The sequence below is a fragment of the Panthera tigris genome, chromosome C2, assembly GCF_018350195.1.
Source record: "Panthera tigris isolate Pti1 chromosome C2, P.tigris_Pti1_mat1.1, whole genome shotgun sequence".
NCBI lineage: Eukaryota > Metazoa > Chordata > Mammalia > Carnivora > Felidae > Panthera > Panthera tigris.
The window spans coordinates 151,134,013-151,149,392 of record NC_056668.1 but is presented as its reverse complement, the minus strand read 5'-3'; the positions used below and the strand labels follow the sequence as shown (position 1 = coordinate 151,149,392).

Sequence of the window (15,380 nt, the reverse complement as noted above, 5' to 3'; positions counted from 1 at the left end):
CAAGAGCACCATACATCCTCGCACCAGCAAAGAGTGGAAAAGAGCTTGCCCGGCCTCTTCCCCTCCCGTGCCCTTCCTCCAAGGCCTCCCCAGCTAACTGCCCTGCAGACAGTGAGGTTCCGCCTCTCCCCAGAGGCCCAGGCCTGAAGAGGGGCTCCTTCTGGACCTCCCTCCCTTTCTCCCACTCACCTTCCCTGATGGAGGCTGGAGGGAGTGCTCCCCATCTTTGTAAATCTGGCACGAAGGTGTCCAGCACCTCGTTTGAATACGCGAATCTTTATTGAGGACGTAACAAAAGGTCAGTTGGCACTCCACGTTCCCCTCCCCCAAGGTGGGAGGGGGACACATGGGACATTTCTCAGACTCATGACCAAAGGAAGGAAAAAGCCAATGGTCACCTGATAAAGATCACAGTCATAAAGGACGCAAGACTCCATCAGTTTGTAACTGTCTTCGTGATTTACAAGAAAAGCTCAATCCTAGGAATAGTCAGACCTCCAGAAACCTATAGACTCAATTTCTTGGAGCGCTGACATCACCTCCTCCCTTCATAGGATAAAAAGCCCTACACAATCAGTCACTCCTCACACTTAGAATGCAGATTTTTCTGCCCACGAGTTGTGTCCTCGGACCTTAATAAAATCACTCTTTTTTTTTTTGCACCAAAAACGTCTCAAGAATTCTTTCTTGGCTGTTTGCTCTCGGACCCAACCTCCAGATTACATCATTTATTACTTACAGACTCAGCTTTGGGGTGGTGGGGAAAAGTTCTTTTTAGCTTCCCGCCATGCACCCAGTCATGGAATCCCAAGCTAAAGTCACCCGTTGGGTACACCTGAAAGTCTTTTGTGGCGCAGTGTGGTACGCAGGCCAAACCTGCCTGGTCGTGAAAACAACCTGCCTAACCTGGATCTGGGCAGAGGCCAGTTCAAAGCCAGAGGCAACTCCTCCACCAAAGGAGGGACTCGGAGACTCGGAGCGCTGTGAAGCGAAGCTTTAATTAAAGTTCATGTGAGAGCAGGTGTCTGATGGACAGGCACCCTGGGGTGGGGGAGGGGGGGGTACAGCAGGCAATTTGTCTCCTAGTGTGAAGTCCCCCCCTCCCCCGCCCCGATTCCTGGGCTGAGTACTATAGAGGTTACAGTCTTACCAGGAAGTCGCCTATGCCCATGTAAGCCCAAAAAGTAGTCTGATTGGACTTGAGGTGACACAGAGACTTCAGTTCTTTGGCTCACGCTCATTGCAAAGCCCACAACAAATAAGCCCTGGGAATGGAGAGGGGCAGAAGAACCGGGAAGGGAAGTGTCTAAGGTTTGGGGGAGGGAGGGTTGGTTCGTACGTATTTCCCATAGGTTGTAAACCTATTGTCAACTAGACAGCACAGATTTTATTTGGTAATTCCGAAAAGGATTCATCTCATTTACTTCTCACAGCAACCTCCTCTACAATGTGGACACTGCGTCCTTTTGAGGCAGAATGATCTCCATTCCTGGGAAGAGACTTAAACAGATCAGGACACAAGCATAAATGCTGCAAAGATTCACCTATTGCCTTTGGGCCAGGTCTTTGAGAACTTTTTTTTAGGGATTGTGGGCTGTTGGGGGAAAGATTTTTCTTTGTATGTAATAAAAAATGCCCTGTGGCCTGTTCTGTTTAAAAGGGAAATGTCTTTTTCAGCAAAGTGGCAGGATATAAAACCAACGCACAGAAATCGGTTGCATTCCTACACACCCACGATGAAGCAACAGAAAGAGAAATCAAGGAATCGATCCCATTTACAATGGCACCAAAAACCATAAAATACCTAGGAATAAATCTAACCAAAGAGGTGAAAAATCGATACACTGAAAACTATAGAAAGCTTATGAAAGAAATTGAGAAAGGCACAAAAAAAAAAGGAAAAATATTCCATGCTCCTGGATAGGAAGAACAAATATTGCTAAAATGTCGATACTACCCAAAGCAGTCTACATATTCAGTGCAATCCCTATCAAAATAACACCAGCATTCTTCACAGAGCTAGAACAAACAATCCTAAAATTTGTATGGAACCAGAAGAGACGCTGAATAGCCAAAGCAATCTTGAAAGAGAAAACCAAAGCTGGAGGTATCACAATCCCAGACTTCAAACTGTATTACAAAGCTGTAATTATCAAGACAGTATGGTACTGGCACAAGAACAGAAGAGAGCCATGGAACAGAAGAGAGAACCCAGAAATGGGCCCACAAACGTATGGCCAACTAATCTTTGACAAAGCAGGAAAGAATACCCAATGGAATAAAGACAGTCTCTTCAGCAAGTGGTGCTGGGAAAACTGGACAGCGACATGCAGAAGAATGAACCTGGACCACTTTCTTACACCATACACACAAATAAACTCAGAATGGATGAAAGACCTCAATGTAAGACAGGAAGTCAGCAAAATCCTCGAGGAGAAAGCAGGCAAGAACCTCTTTGACCTTGCCCGCAGCAACTTCTAACTCAACACATCTCCAGAGGCAAGGGAAACAAAAGCAAAAAGGAACTCCTGGGACCTCATCAAAATAAAAAGCTTCTGCACAACGAAGGAAACAATCAGCAAAACTAAAAGGCAACCGACAGAATGGGAGAAGGTATTTGCAAACAACATATCAGATAAAGGGTTAGTATCCAAAATCTAGAAAGAACTTATCAAACTCAACACCCAAAAAACAAATAATCCAGTGAAGAAATGGGCAAAAGACATGAATAGACACTTCTCCAAAGAAGACATCCAGATGGCCAACTGACACATGAAAAAATGCTCAACATCACTCATTATCGGGGAAATACACATCAAAACCACGATGAGATACCACCTCACACCTGTCAGAATGGCTCACATCAACAACTCAGGCAACAACAGATGTTGGCGAGGATGCGGAGAAAGAGGATGTCTTTTGCACTGCTGGTGAGAATGCAAACTGGTGCAGCCAGTCTGGAAAACAGTGTGGAGGTTCCTCAAAAAACTAAAAATAGAACTACCCTACAACCTAGGAATTGCACTACCAGGCATTTGTCCAAGGGATCCAGGTGTGCTGTTTCGAAGGGACACATGCACCCCCATGTTTATAGCAGCACTATCCACAATAGCCAAAGTATGGAAAGAGCCCAAGTGTCCATCGATGTATGAATAGATAAAGAAGATGTGGTATATATATATATATATATATATATATATATATACATACATACATACAATGGAGTATTCCTCAGCAATCGAAAAGAATGAAATCTTGCCATTTGCAACTACATGGATGGAACTGGAGGGTATTATGCTAAGTGAAATTAGCCAATCACAGAAAGACAAATATCATATGACTTCACTCATATGAGGACTTTAAGATACAAAACAGATGAACACAAGCGAAGGGAAGCAAAAATAATATAAAAACAAGGAGGGGGACAAAACATAAGAGACTCTTAAATATGGAGAACAAACAGAGGGTTAACTAGAGGGGTTGTGGGGGGTTGTGGGGATGGGCTAAATGGGTCAGGGGCATTAAGGAATCTACCCCTGAAATCATTGTTGCACTATATGCTAACTAACCTGGATGTAAATTTAAAAAATAAATTAAATAAAAATGAAGAAAAAAAAGGGAAATGTCTTTTAGCAGTTGCTGACAGGAGCTCAGCTGCTGAGCCCCTAGGACCTCAGAGGACCTGATCTTGGCTCTACCCTGAGAAGCTTGACAGAAAGGGGGCTTGATGATACCAGGAAGTTTCCAGCACAGGCTGGACTGTGGTGGTTCTCCATAGACTGTGTTGATCAGAGAAAAGCCCAGACTGGGGAGACACCCTAGCAGTGCAGCCTTGACGGTCAGCTGGGGCACAGGGCTCAGCTCTCAGGCCTTGGTGACGGGAGCCTGGTACTTAGGCTCCCCATTTTCAAGTGGATGGTTTTTTTTTTTTTTTAACGCTTATTTTATTTTTGAGACAGAGAGAGACAAAGCATGAATGGGGGAGGGTCAGAGAGAGAGGGAGACACAGAATCGGAAACAGGCTCCAGGCTCCGAGCCGTCAGCCCAGAGCCTGACGCGGGGCTCGAACTCACGGACCGCGAGATCGTGACCTGGGCCGAAGTCGGACGCTTAACCGACTGAGCCACCCAGGCGCCCCTCAAGTGGATGGTTTCATAGGTCCCTTTACTCGAATCCTCAAGGATTCTAATCTTGGGTGTGAAAGACAAAGGTCTCTGGCAGTGGGCCCCCAAGTCCAAGGAGACAGAAAAGGAGTGCCAACCCCTTCCGCACCCCCCTCCCCCACACCCCTAGGTCTCAGGGCTGAGTCCTGGAGCCTGGGCCTGACTCACGCACCCCGGGCTCGCCTCACTCACTGACCCGCTCACCTACCGCTCTGCCTTCGGGAGCATGCTGGACCCACAGGTGCACAACTCATCTGCAGCCATGAAACCGCTCCCCAGCGCCTCAGGGGAATGCTCTGGATGAATCTGGATGAATCTGGAGGTCCCCGTGGGGTTAAACCGGGCAGCTGACCCAGCATGCAGGACGTGGAAGGCCCCCTAAGGATGGTCATCCATGGAGAGAAGGAAGTGCAGGCCAGAGGAGGCACAGGCAACCAGGGGGGGGTGCAGAAGCACTTTGGGGTGAAGACGGAACGAGTTCTGGAAGTTTGAGAAGCCGCACTCGGGCCACATTTTTTTTTTTTTTTTTAATATTTTATTTGTTTTTGAGAGACAGAGAATGAGCCAGGAAGGGGCAGAGAGAGGGAGACAGAGGATCCAAAGTGGGCTCCGTGCTGACAGCAGAGATCGGGCCACGTGTTTAATTTTGAACTTTGTTCTGAGAACAATGAAAGCTACTGGTTGTCTTTTTCTCTCCAAGCAAGGGAGGTGGCCCCGCAAGATGGGTATGATAAAACTCACGCTGTATCTGAAGCATGGCTTGGAACAGGGCAAAAGCAGGAGCAGAGAAACAAGGCAGGGCGTCCTTACGACAATGAAATCCATGGCAAACATTACCGCCTCACCTGACCTGATGATTAAACGGGGTGATACCGGTGGAACTGGAGGGAGGAAGAGGCGAACAGCTGATCGGTGCCCCATTGGCCCGCGCCCTGGGTGCACAGCTCAGCTTCTCTGGGCCCGCCCTCCTCAGAGAGACCTCTGAGACTGAGACCTCTGTACTTTGTTCTTGTGTCGCCACATCAATGTCCAAAGCCTAGGGCACCCCACTCTTCTCCAGCCAACTCCTCTACTCCCACACTGTTCCCCCTGACCTGGCTCCCTCCCTGTGCTCTCAACCTCGCTCTCCGGAACTATGTCCCCAGCCCTTCTTAGAAGGACACCAGTGTCCTCTGCCTCTGGGCACCTGGGCTCTCACAGCTGGGGGGCCAAGGTAAGCCCCTCCCCCTCCCTCCTCCTCCTCCTCCTCCTCTCTCCTCGCTGCTGCTGCTCTGCTCTTGCGGAAACCTTTTACTGACTTCCGGCTAACACAGCCTCACTCACCGAAGACCACCTGCTTCACCACCGTCCCTTCCACCCAGGCTCCTGCTGTCATCCTGCAAAACTACACGCCCACCACCAAAATCTCAACAATTCCTAGCGTAGAAGTCAGTAAATGAAGGCGCCTCTAATTCAGACACCCCCTTCTCTGACCGCAGCCCCATCCTTCCGGCTGGTTTCCTCCATTCTTCCTTCCTGTCTGCCTTGGACTGCCCAGGCTGCAACGAGGTGCCGCAGACTGGTGGCTTAAAAACACAAACTTGTTTTCTCACACTTTCTGAGGCTGGGCGTGAGCAGAGGCGGGTTCTGGTGAGGGCTCTTCCTGGCCTGCAGACAGCCGGCCACCTCCTTGCTGTGCTTTCACATGGCCTTTCCTCGGGGCAAGAACGTGGAGTGGGAAGGAACAGTCTCTCTCTCTCTCCTCCTACTTTTTTTTTTTAATATCTATTTTTGAGGGGTGCCTGGGTGGCTCAGTCAGTTGAGTGTCCGACTTCAGCTCAGGGCATGATCTCATGGTTTATGAGTTCGAGCCCCACGTCGGGCTCTGTGCTGACAGTGCAGAGACTGGAGCCTGCTTCAGATTCTGTGTCTCCCTCTGTCTCTGCCCCTCCCCTGCTCACTCTTTCTCTCTCTCTGTCTCCCAAAGTAAATAAATGTAAAAAACATTTTTTTTAGTATTTATTTTTGAGAGAGCACAAGCACACAAAAGCAGGGTGGGGAGGGGAAAAGGAGAGGGGAGGAAGAGGGAGAGGAGGGGAAGGGCCAGGGGCACAAGATGGCTAGCCAGCCAGATCCAGGGCTGGAACTCACGAACCCTGGGACCATGACCTGAGCCACCCAGGTGCCCCTCTCCTCCTTCTTTAATGCCACTAGTCTCATTACAAGGGCCCCACTCTCATGAGCTAATCTAAACTAAATCACCTCCAGAAGCCCCTTCTCCAAATACCATCACACCAAGGGCTAGCTTCAACATATACATTTGGGGGACACAAACATCCAATCCCATAACACCCTCCTTAGCCTCATTGGGCCCCCTGGTCTGCTGACTTTGGTACTTTCTTTCTCTCCGCCTCTGTCCTCTCTTCTAGGACTAGAGGAAGGAAGCCACCACTTTCACGTCTATGGAGAGACACCACTCCTCCCTGTTGCCAAAAGCCTTCTCTTTCCCCCTTCCACTCTGGTTGCGACCAGCTAGCTAGCAACACCATAGCAGCGAACGAGCCCGACTGTTGGCCTTCTCTCTCCCTGAACCCCAGGCTGCCGTCACTGCCGAAGTCACACGCCCAGCCGGCCTATTCTGTGAATTCCTGGCCACCAGCCTCAAGTTTCACAGCGCCCAGCTTTTCCCTGCCAGCTTTTTCTCATCAGCTTATTTTCCAATCTTCACCAGTGGCTGTTTCCACGCTCCTCTCCGTATCGCTCCCTTCCCTCCTACCTCCTTTCTAACATCTGGCTTCCCTCCTTTCAGAGAAAGCAGAAACCATCCTATGGCAGCTCCCTAAACTTCTCTCCACCCCTCCCCCACCCCCCATCTCAAATGAAGCCACTGAGGACCAGGCCTCCGCTCTGTTTACACCTCTGTTCTCAGGTCTGGGAGCAGCTCCTTGGACTCTCCTTCCCATCCACCCACCTTGCCCCATTCTGTCTCTGGGGTCTGCGGTAGCTGTGCCCTGGGGTCGAATACTGCTCCCCACCGTTCCTCCCCCCCCCCCCCCCCCGGACCGCCTGGCCCCATTGTGACACTCGTCCCCGGCCGCCAATGGAACCCAAGGATTCTGCTTCCAAGGGTCTGGCCAGGCCTGGATTGTGGTCAGGTGGGTCCTGGCTTTGACTGTGGTCCTGTCTCTCCGGGGAGGAGGGGTGGAAGGTGGCAATTATGATGACACCTGGCAATTGTGGGGCTGCGTTCTCAGCACAGATGTGGACAGGAGCCTGCAGGGGCCTGTTCAGCTGTGACGAGTCTGTGGAAGGAACAGGCTGCCCTCACGGGAAGTGTGAGTTCCCAGGTGTGGCATCTGGTCATTTCCTGCCCTCAGATGCAGTGCTGCTCCCGGCTTTACCTCCTTTTTCTGGGTCTCTTTTGTATATTGAGAACCAATTGCCTGGGGCCTGTCCATCTGGCAAGGGAACTGCGGGATCAGTTGAGGGAGCAGGTGCTCCAGAGCCCCGCAGACTGGCAGAGCCCCGTGAGGGGGACACTGAAGGGGACCCCGTGGGGGAAGGCCGGTACAGCTGGCTCCATGCCTGAAAGCCCAGTCTCTGTGACGAGAGCAAAATTCTCTCTGGGAAGCCTCTCTCCCCCTCCACTCCCTCCAACCTGACACACAAACGCACTGTATTAGTTCCGGATAGCTGCTATAACAAGTTACCATGGACTTAGTGGCTTAACACAGACTTGTTACCTTATAGTTCTGGAGGTCAGAAGTCCAAAATGGGTCGTACTGGGCTAAAATCAAGCTGTCAGTAGGGCCCCATTCCTTTCTGGAGGCTCTAGGGGAGAATTCGTTTTCTCAACTTTTCCAGCTTTTCCAGGCTCCTAATCCCCTTTTATTTTTGAAGCCAGAAATGGTCGAGTCTTAATGGATATAGCTAAAGTTTATTCATTTTCACTGCTGTATTGTATTCCATTGTATAAATATGCTTCCATTTACCCATTCTTCTGTTGATGGGCATTTATGCTCTTTTATTTTTTCTATTTGATGTTGTCATGAACATTTCGGTATTTATTTCCTGGATCACACATAGAAATGTTTCCCCAGAGTATACACCTGGAAGCAGAATTGCTGGGTCATCAAGTGTGCAAAGACTCAACTGGATAAGACAATCCCAGATTGTTTTTCAAAGCGGAACAATGAATAATCCTGCCAGAAACGATGACCCTCTCCGACACTTGGTATTGTCAGATTTCCTAAGTCTTACACTAGTCTCAAACTAGTGTAAATATCTCATTATGGCCCTGAATTGCATTTCCCTCATTATTAAAGAGATTAAACATTTCTTCATATGTTTGTGGGCCACCGGAATTATCTGTTCTTGAAATGCCTATTCATGTCTTTTGCCCATTTTTCTCTTGACTTTTTATTATTGATTTGTAAGGTACTTTATAGATTTTGATTCTTTTTTTTTTTTTTTAATTTTTATTTATTTTTTTCAACATTTTTTATTTATTTTTGGGACAGAGAGAGACAGAGCATGAACGGGGGAGGGGCAGAGAGAGAGAGGGAGACACAGAATCGGAAACAGGCTCCAGGCTCCGAGCCGTCAGCCCAGAGCCCGACGCGGGGCTCGAACTCACGGACCGCGAGATCGTGACCTGGCTGAAGTCGGACGCTTCACCGACTGCGCCACCCAGGCGCCCCTAGATTTTGATTCTAATTATTTCCCCAGCAATATGTGTTATCAAGTACTTTCTGTCAGTTGTGGCTTGTTTTTTTGTTTTGTTTTGTTTTTCTTTTTTAAGATTTTCTTTCTTTTTTTTTCAGAGTACCTTCTATGTATTGGGTTAGTGCTTTTGGATTAGACATTTCTTAGTTAGACAATTATTAATAAGCAATGACTATACATAAAACTTTGTCATTCATTAAGGTTTAACTGGACACATTTGAGTTACTTACAGTAAGACAGTTCTGATAGAAAAGGTTGCGAGGGATGAAGGATTGTACTAGTCCCTGGTTTGAACACATATCAGGAGCTTTTGATACAGTCTCTGGGTGAAAAGAATGCTTTTTATTTTTATTTTTAAAGTATAATTTATTGTCAAATTGGCTAACATACAGCGTGTGAAGTGTACTGTTGGTTTTGGGGGTAGATTCCCATGGTTCATCGCTTCCATACAATACCCAGTGCTCATCCCAGCAAGTGCCCTCCTCAATGCCCATCATCCATTTTCCCCCTCCTCCCCACCCCACGCTCCATCGACCCTCGGTTTGTTCTCTGTATTTAAGAGTCTTAAGATTTTCGTTTTTAAGTGGTCAGGTTTATCATTTAGCATAGTGTAGCTTGTGTGCCACACATCAGTGACAATAAGTAAACCATTCCTGTTTCTGATTATATTCTCTGCTCCTGGAAGTACACAGTAGTTCCCCTAAGAACAGAGCAAAGTTTAAGATTGTCCCCTGGATGCTCTGCTTCCCCCCAGCCTATAACTATACCTGTTTCAGTCCTTTGGTTAATTTCTCATTTTATGCATAGGGGATACATCAAACTCATTTGTGAGTTAATAAAGAATTATTTCATTTGGTCAACATTCCACCTTGTACCACAGACATATTTTTGAGTGATATACTTAAACTTTAAAAGTAATTGCAGTGGCACCCGGGTGGCTCAGTCAGTTGAACATCAACTCTTGATTTTGGCTCAGGTCACCATCCCAGCGTCATGGGATCAAGGCCCATCTTGGGCTCCACACCAAGCGTGTAGCCTGCTTAAGACTTTCGCTCTTCCCCCTCCCTGCCTTGCACTCTCTCTCTTATAAAAAAGAAAAAAGTAAATACAATCTCCCTGAATTATTTTATTTGGCCCAAACTTTTCATTTAAAATTTATATTCCTTACCTTACAATTATAAAAGGAAAAGGCAATAATGCTTGAAACATTAACTCTTAACTCTTTAAATAAAGAATAACTTTGGTTTAAAAACTTATTCTTGAACAGTCACCTGGACAAACTTCCTTCCACTGTCTACAACCAGCTTTTATTTAAATAAATACTTTTTAAAATGAGGTTAAAAGATTTTAATATACAGTAAAAAATGGTACAGGATATGAGAATCTTCAGGGAAGCTTATTATACTAAAAAAAGCATAAGTAATCAGATAGTTACAGTAAACATTGATAGTCCTATGACAAAAAAACGTTGCCAACATCAATACAGAAGTGCCCATTGATTCAGCAGCATGGCCCCCCAGTATGGCTTAAGGAAGACTCTTCCCATGGAAGAAGGACTAAAAAAAGAAAGAAAGAAAGAGAACAAACTCTTGGGAACACAATTAAGGGAGGAAAAGTCCAGCCACAGAAAGCTTCCACAATTAGCAGATGGATACTTCACGTTGTAGAAAAGATAGTCTAGGGGCACCTGGGTGGCTCAGTCTATTAAGTGTCCTACTTCAGCTCAGGTCATGATCTCATGGTTCATGTGTTCAAGCCCTGCATCGGCTCTCTGCTGTCAGTGCAGAGCCCATTTTGGATCCCCTGCCCCCTCCCCCACCTCTGCCCCTCCATAGCTCACACGCACTCTCTCTCTCTCTCTCTCTCTCAAAAATAAATTTTAAAAAACATTAAAAAAAAAGAAAAGAAAAGATAGTCTACTGTGTAAGTTTTAAAGAAGCAGAGATAGTTAATTCAATTAAAGAGTGGTAATAACAGGTAAGAACACAGATTAATCCATTACCCATGGTACCTTTATCACAGAATATAATCAAAGAGGAAGTTATGCTGATGATGCTTGTTTTTTTAATTCTGCAAAAATGTTCAAGTCAAAGTGGCATGCACTACAGATACTCTCCTCCAGAGCTGTGTTTTTATTCCTGATTGACTGTATCCTGAAGAAGTCAAAGGTAAAATCCCCATCCCTGGTTATATTCTATGTTCCTAGGTATGTGCAGACTCTTTGTGTTGAGGCTTTTTGAAACCATTTTTAAAATGTGTGCAAAAAATGAGTTGGAGATACAATTTTATTTATTTATTTTTATTACTTTTTAAAAATAAGCTCTATGCCCAAGGTGGGGCTTGAACTCACGACCTCAAGATCAAGAGTCACATGCTCTACCTACTCGGCCAGCCAGGCACCCCAAAGATGAGATTTTATTTATTTTTTATTTTTTTTAACGTTTATTTATTTTTGAGAGAGGGACAGAGTGTGAGTGGGGGAGGGGCAGAGAGAGAGGGAGACAGAATCTGAAGCAGGCTCCAGGCTCTGAGCTGTCAGCATAGAGCCTGACACGGGGCTTGACCTCATGAACTGTGAGATCATGACCTGAGCCGAAGTCGGACACGTGACTGACAGAGCCACCCAGGCACCCCCAAAGATGCAATTTTAGAAAACAAAACAAAACACAAAAAAATTGAAAAGTCACAAGTAAATGATTTTAGCAAGACAGAAGTTTTTTTAAAATGCTACTCATGGTTTAGTAGAATCCGGAGTTTGCTACGACGTTGTTTAATGATAATCGCTTATGTTGCTCCTTTTCTGAGGTGTCATTCCAACGAGAGCCGCATAGTGTTAGCTTGGTTTCGTAGCTGCTGATAGTCAGACTGCCTGGAAATGGAATACATTTCCAGTTGCTATCTTAAACGAATTTGGCTTATCGTGTCGTAAAAGTTGGGCTCTGACCAAGTTTCTGCTGTAGGCGGCACACTGAATATTCTCATAATTTCCTTTTATTCCTCTTGACCCGCATTAAGAGCCCAAAGCTGATAAGGACCCTGACCCAGTAAAAGTTGGTGGCTTCATTCTAGGCCTTGTGAAGGCCATAATGGATAGTGCCATTGGCATCCATCACCCCCTAACCTCCAGGCTGGAAGGCAGCAAGTGACTGGACTGCTCCTGGCTCCTTCCCTTAGAGTTGGGCTGATCCCACACTGCAGTGATTTGTCTTCCTAGTCTCCTCCGACCTGGAAAAAAATTAGGGCTTCATCTTTCATGCTTTGGCACTTTTGGAAAGTAGTAACTAGCTACTTTGTAGAATGTCCCTAAATTTGTTTGGTGTTTCCTCATGACTGTATTTAGCGCTATGCATTTTGGGTGAGAAGTGTTGATGTACCCTTCTTAGTGCATGATATCAGGGGGTACCTGATGTCAACGTGCCCCGTTACTGGGATTTTAACTTTGATCACTTGTTTGAAGTGGTGTCTTCCAAGTTTCTTCATTATAAAGTCATTATTTTCCCTTTGTAATCGGTAAGTGTCAGGTGGGGAGATACTTTGAAACTCTGCACATACCTGTTTCTCCTGTTTTCATCCTGTAGTTTTATACAGCCCTCAATGCTTCTTGCCTGCAACAATTACAACGGTGGTGATTTTCTATTTCCATCATTCCTTCTATATTATTAATGTAAAATCCTACAGTAAGAAAGAACTGTCCCTTTTCTCCTGTTAATTCAACTATTGTATCACCATGGACTCAGGTATATTTAGTCTATGGGTTATAATCTATTACAGTCATTTATTTTTTGCTAACATTGTCCGAGGTTTGGCTACTGGGGACTTCTTCTGGTTGGCTTCTGTGTCCTTTTGATGTGCTCCTGTCATTTCGGGGGTACTTCCTTACTTTCTGGTAGCACAGTGCATACCCCCTCATCTTGCACTTTCCCTGCTCCAGCCCTGGAACCAACCACTTCTCCAAAGAACCTTCATTCTTTTACTTGGAAACCAAGATCTAAGAACTAAGTGTGATCATTGCTACTAGGGTGTTACTGCTCTAGGCCATCTCAATGGGCAAGGCTACAAAATATATATCCAACGTATCTCTTATGTATCAATATGTATCTGAAGTCATGGGTTCATACTGGTGCCTCTGAGTCTAGTCCAACACCATCCGTCTTCATTCTGGTCTTCCTTTGTCCTTGGTTGTAACTCTTTTCTCTAAGAGAAAGCTAGCTCTTCTTATCTATAATATAGTTGCTTATTTGCTGAATTCCGGTATATACATAAAGTAGTTTCAGAACTGCAAATTCATATCCCTGTGACAAACAAATTCCCCAACTAGAATACATTTTGGTACAATTCTTATCTTCAGCTTTATAATATCATCGACATAAAGTTATGTAGATTAATTCTTTTCTTCTCCATCCCCTTCAATGTGGTTATGATGTTTACAATAGTTAGGTTTGCCATTTGGATTTTTGCCATGTCCTGATTGATTTTGATTAATTATTTATTTAAGGAGGGGTTGTATGTGAAACATGCTATGGTTCTAAGGGTCAGAATTATATTAAAAGCTATACTTAGATTGGTGAGGATACAGAGAAAGGAGAACACTTTTGCACTGCTGGTGGGAATGCAAACTGGTGCAGCCACTCTGGAAAACAGTATGGAGGTTCCTCAAAAAGTTAAAAACAGAACTACCCTACAACCCAGCAATTGCACTCCCATGTATTTATCCAAAGGATACAAAAATGCTGATTCGAAGGGGCACATGCACCCCAATGTTTATAGCAGCACTGTCAACAATAGCCAAGTTATATAAAGAGCCCAAATGTCCATCGACTGATGAATGGATAAAGAAGATGTGGTATATATATACGATGGAATACTACTCGGCAATGAAAAAGAATGAAATCTTGCCATTTGCAACAACATGGATGGAACTGGAGGGTATTATGCTAAGTGAAATGAGTCAGTCAGAGAAAGACAGATACCATATATTTTCACTCATACGTGGAATTTAAGAAACAAAACACATGAACGTAGGGGAAGGGAGGGAAAAATAAGAACAGAGAAGAAGGCAAACTATAAGAGACTCTTAAACACAGAGAACAAACTGAGGGTTGCTGGAGAGGTGTTGGGTGGGGGGATGGGCTAAATGGAGGATGGGCATTAAGGAGGGCACTTGTTGGGATGAGCACGGGGTGTTCTATGTAAGTGATAAATCACTAAATCCTACTCCTGCAATCATCAGTACGCTATATGTTAGCTAACTTGGATTTCAATAACATTTTAAACTTTAAAATAAATAAGTACACACATAACTATATAAATATACAAACGGGATACCAGACAGTGACAAGCTCTCTGGAGAAAAATAAGTGGGCAAAGGAAGATGGGGGGAAATGATGTAATGAACATGAGAATGTTTGTAAACTATAAAAACTACAATTATAAGCTGTTATTAATAATGACAATAATGTATCTATTTTCCTTTTGCTAAAAAAAAAAAGCTATACTTAGAGAAGTGTCTCTCCCCCTCTTCCCTTCAGCCCCATTCACCTGTTTCCATCTGTTCACTCTCATAGATAAACAATCTCATTAGCTTGCGACTTACCTGCCCTGTATTTTTTTTCCCCGCAAATGAGCATACACCTTACGTCACCTTATATCTCCATTTATTATAAAAGGGTAGCATACAATACATATTCTCGAGCACATTGCTTTTTTTGCTTACCAGTATGGCCTGGAAATCATTCCATGAGTTCATAGAAAGTTTCCTCATTCTTTTTTACAGCTGCATAATATTCCACTGGGCAGATACACCATCATTTATTCAACCACTCTCCTACGTATGGACATTGATGTTGTTCCCAATATTTCGTAATACCATCAAAGCTACTCACAAAGGTGAGTAATCTCGCACCTATGTATTTTCTTACCGTCAGAAGTGTATCTGCAGAGTAAATTCCTAGAAGTGGGATTGCCGAGTCAAAAAGTAAGTGCATCTATAGTTCCGTCAAGTGTCAGTGGTCTCTAAGACCACCCCCAGTTCTGTGATTTCCTGCACTCATAGGCCTCAGAAATTGTTATACTCACAGCTAAAATGATTACGGCAAAGAGATACAAAGCAAGGTCAGTAAAGGGGAAAGATGCGTTGGGTGCAGGCTGGGGCAACCAGGCACCGGCTTCCAACAGTACTCTTCCAGCAGAATTACACAAGATGTCCTTACTCCCCCAGCAATGAACAGTGGCAACATAAGTCTTTTCTGCCAGAAAAACTTCCTCGAGCTTGAGAACTGAGGTTTTTACTGGGGGTTGGTCACACAGGCACACAGCACCTTCATGGTTGACTGTAGTTACTGAAACTTCATTACTCAATTTCAGCCCTTAGGAAGGAAGGGTATGTTCCCCATAAGGCACAAGACACGTAGGTGGGCTGGTACAAGGTGGTTCAAAGTTCCAAGCGTGTAAAATACTCTTATCAGTTTGTAGCCCAGGACTCAGCTCCCAGAAGCCAGCTGAGGACCAGTCACA

General features: G+C 45.2%; 1 protein-coding gene and 1 pseudogene across 9 annotated transcripts in view; one reads left to right on the top strand and one right to left on the bottom strand.

The window, feature by feature from the left end:
• The first annotated feature begins 7,258 nt into the window (after nt 1-7,258).
• The window catches only part of SLC22A14 (solute carrier family 22 member 14), a 31,448-nt gene continuing 23,326 nt past the window's right edge, over nt 7,259-15,380 (top strand). For 3 of the 9 annotated variants that reach the window (XM_042956746.1, XM_042956738.1, XM_042956745.1), the window contains exons 1-2: nt 7,311-7,489; nt 14,641-14,753. The gene's annotated coding sequence lies outside the window, so the exon portion shown is untranslated. The other 6 variants (XM_042956741.1, XM_042956739.1, XM_042956740.1 and 3 more) reach the window with 6 other exon arrangements.
• On the bottom strand, nt 11,676-12,777 carry LOC107179536 (annotated as a pseudogene).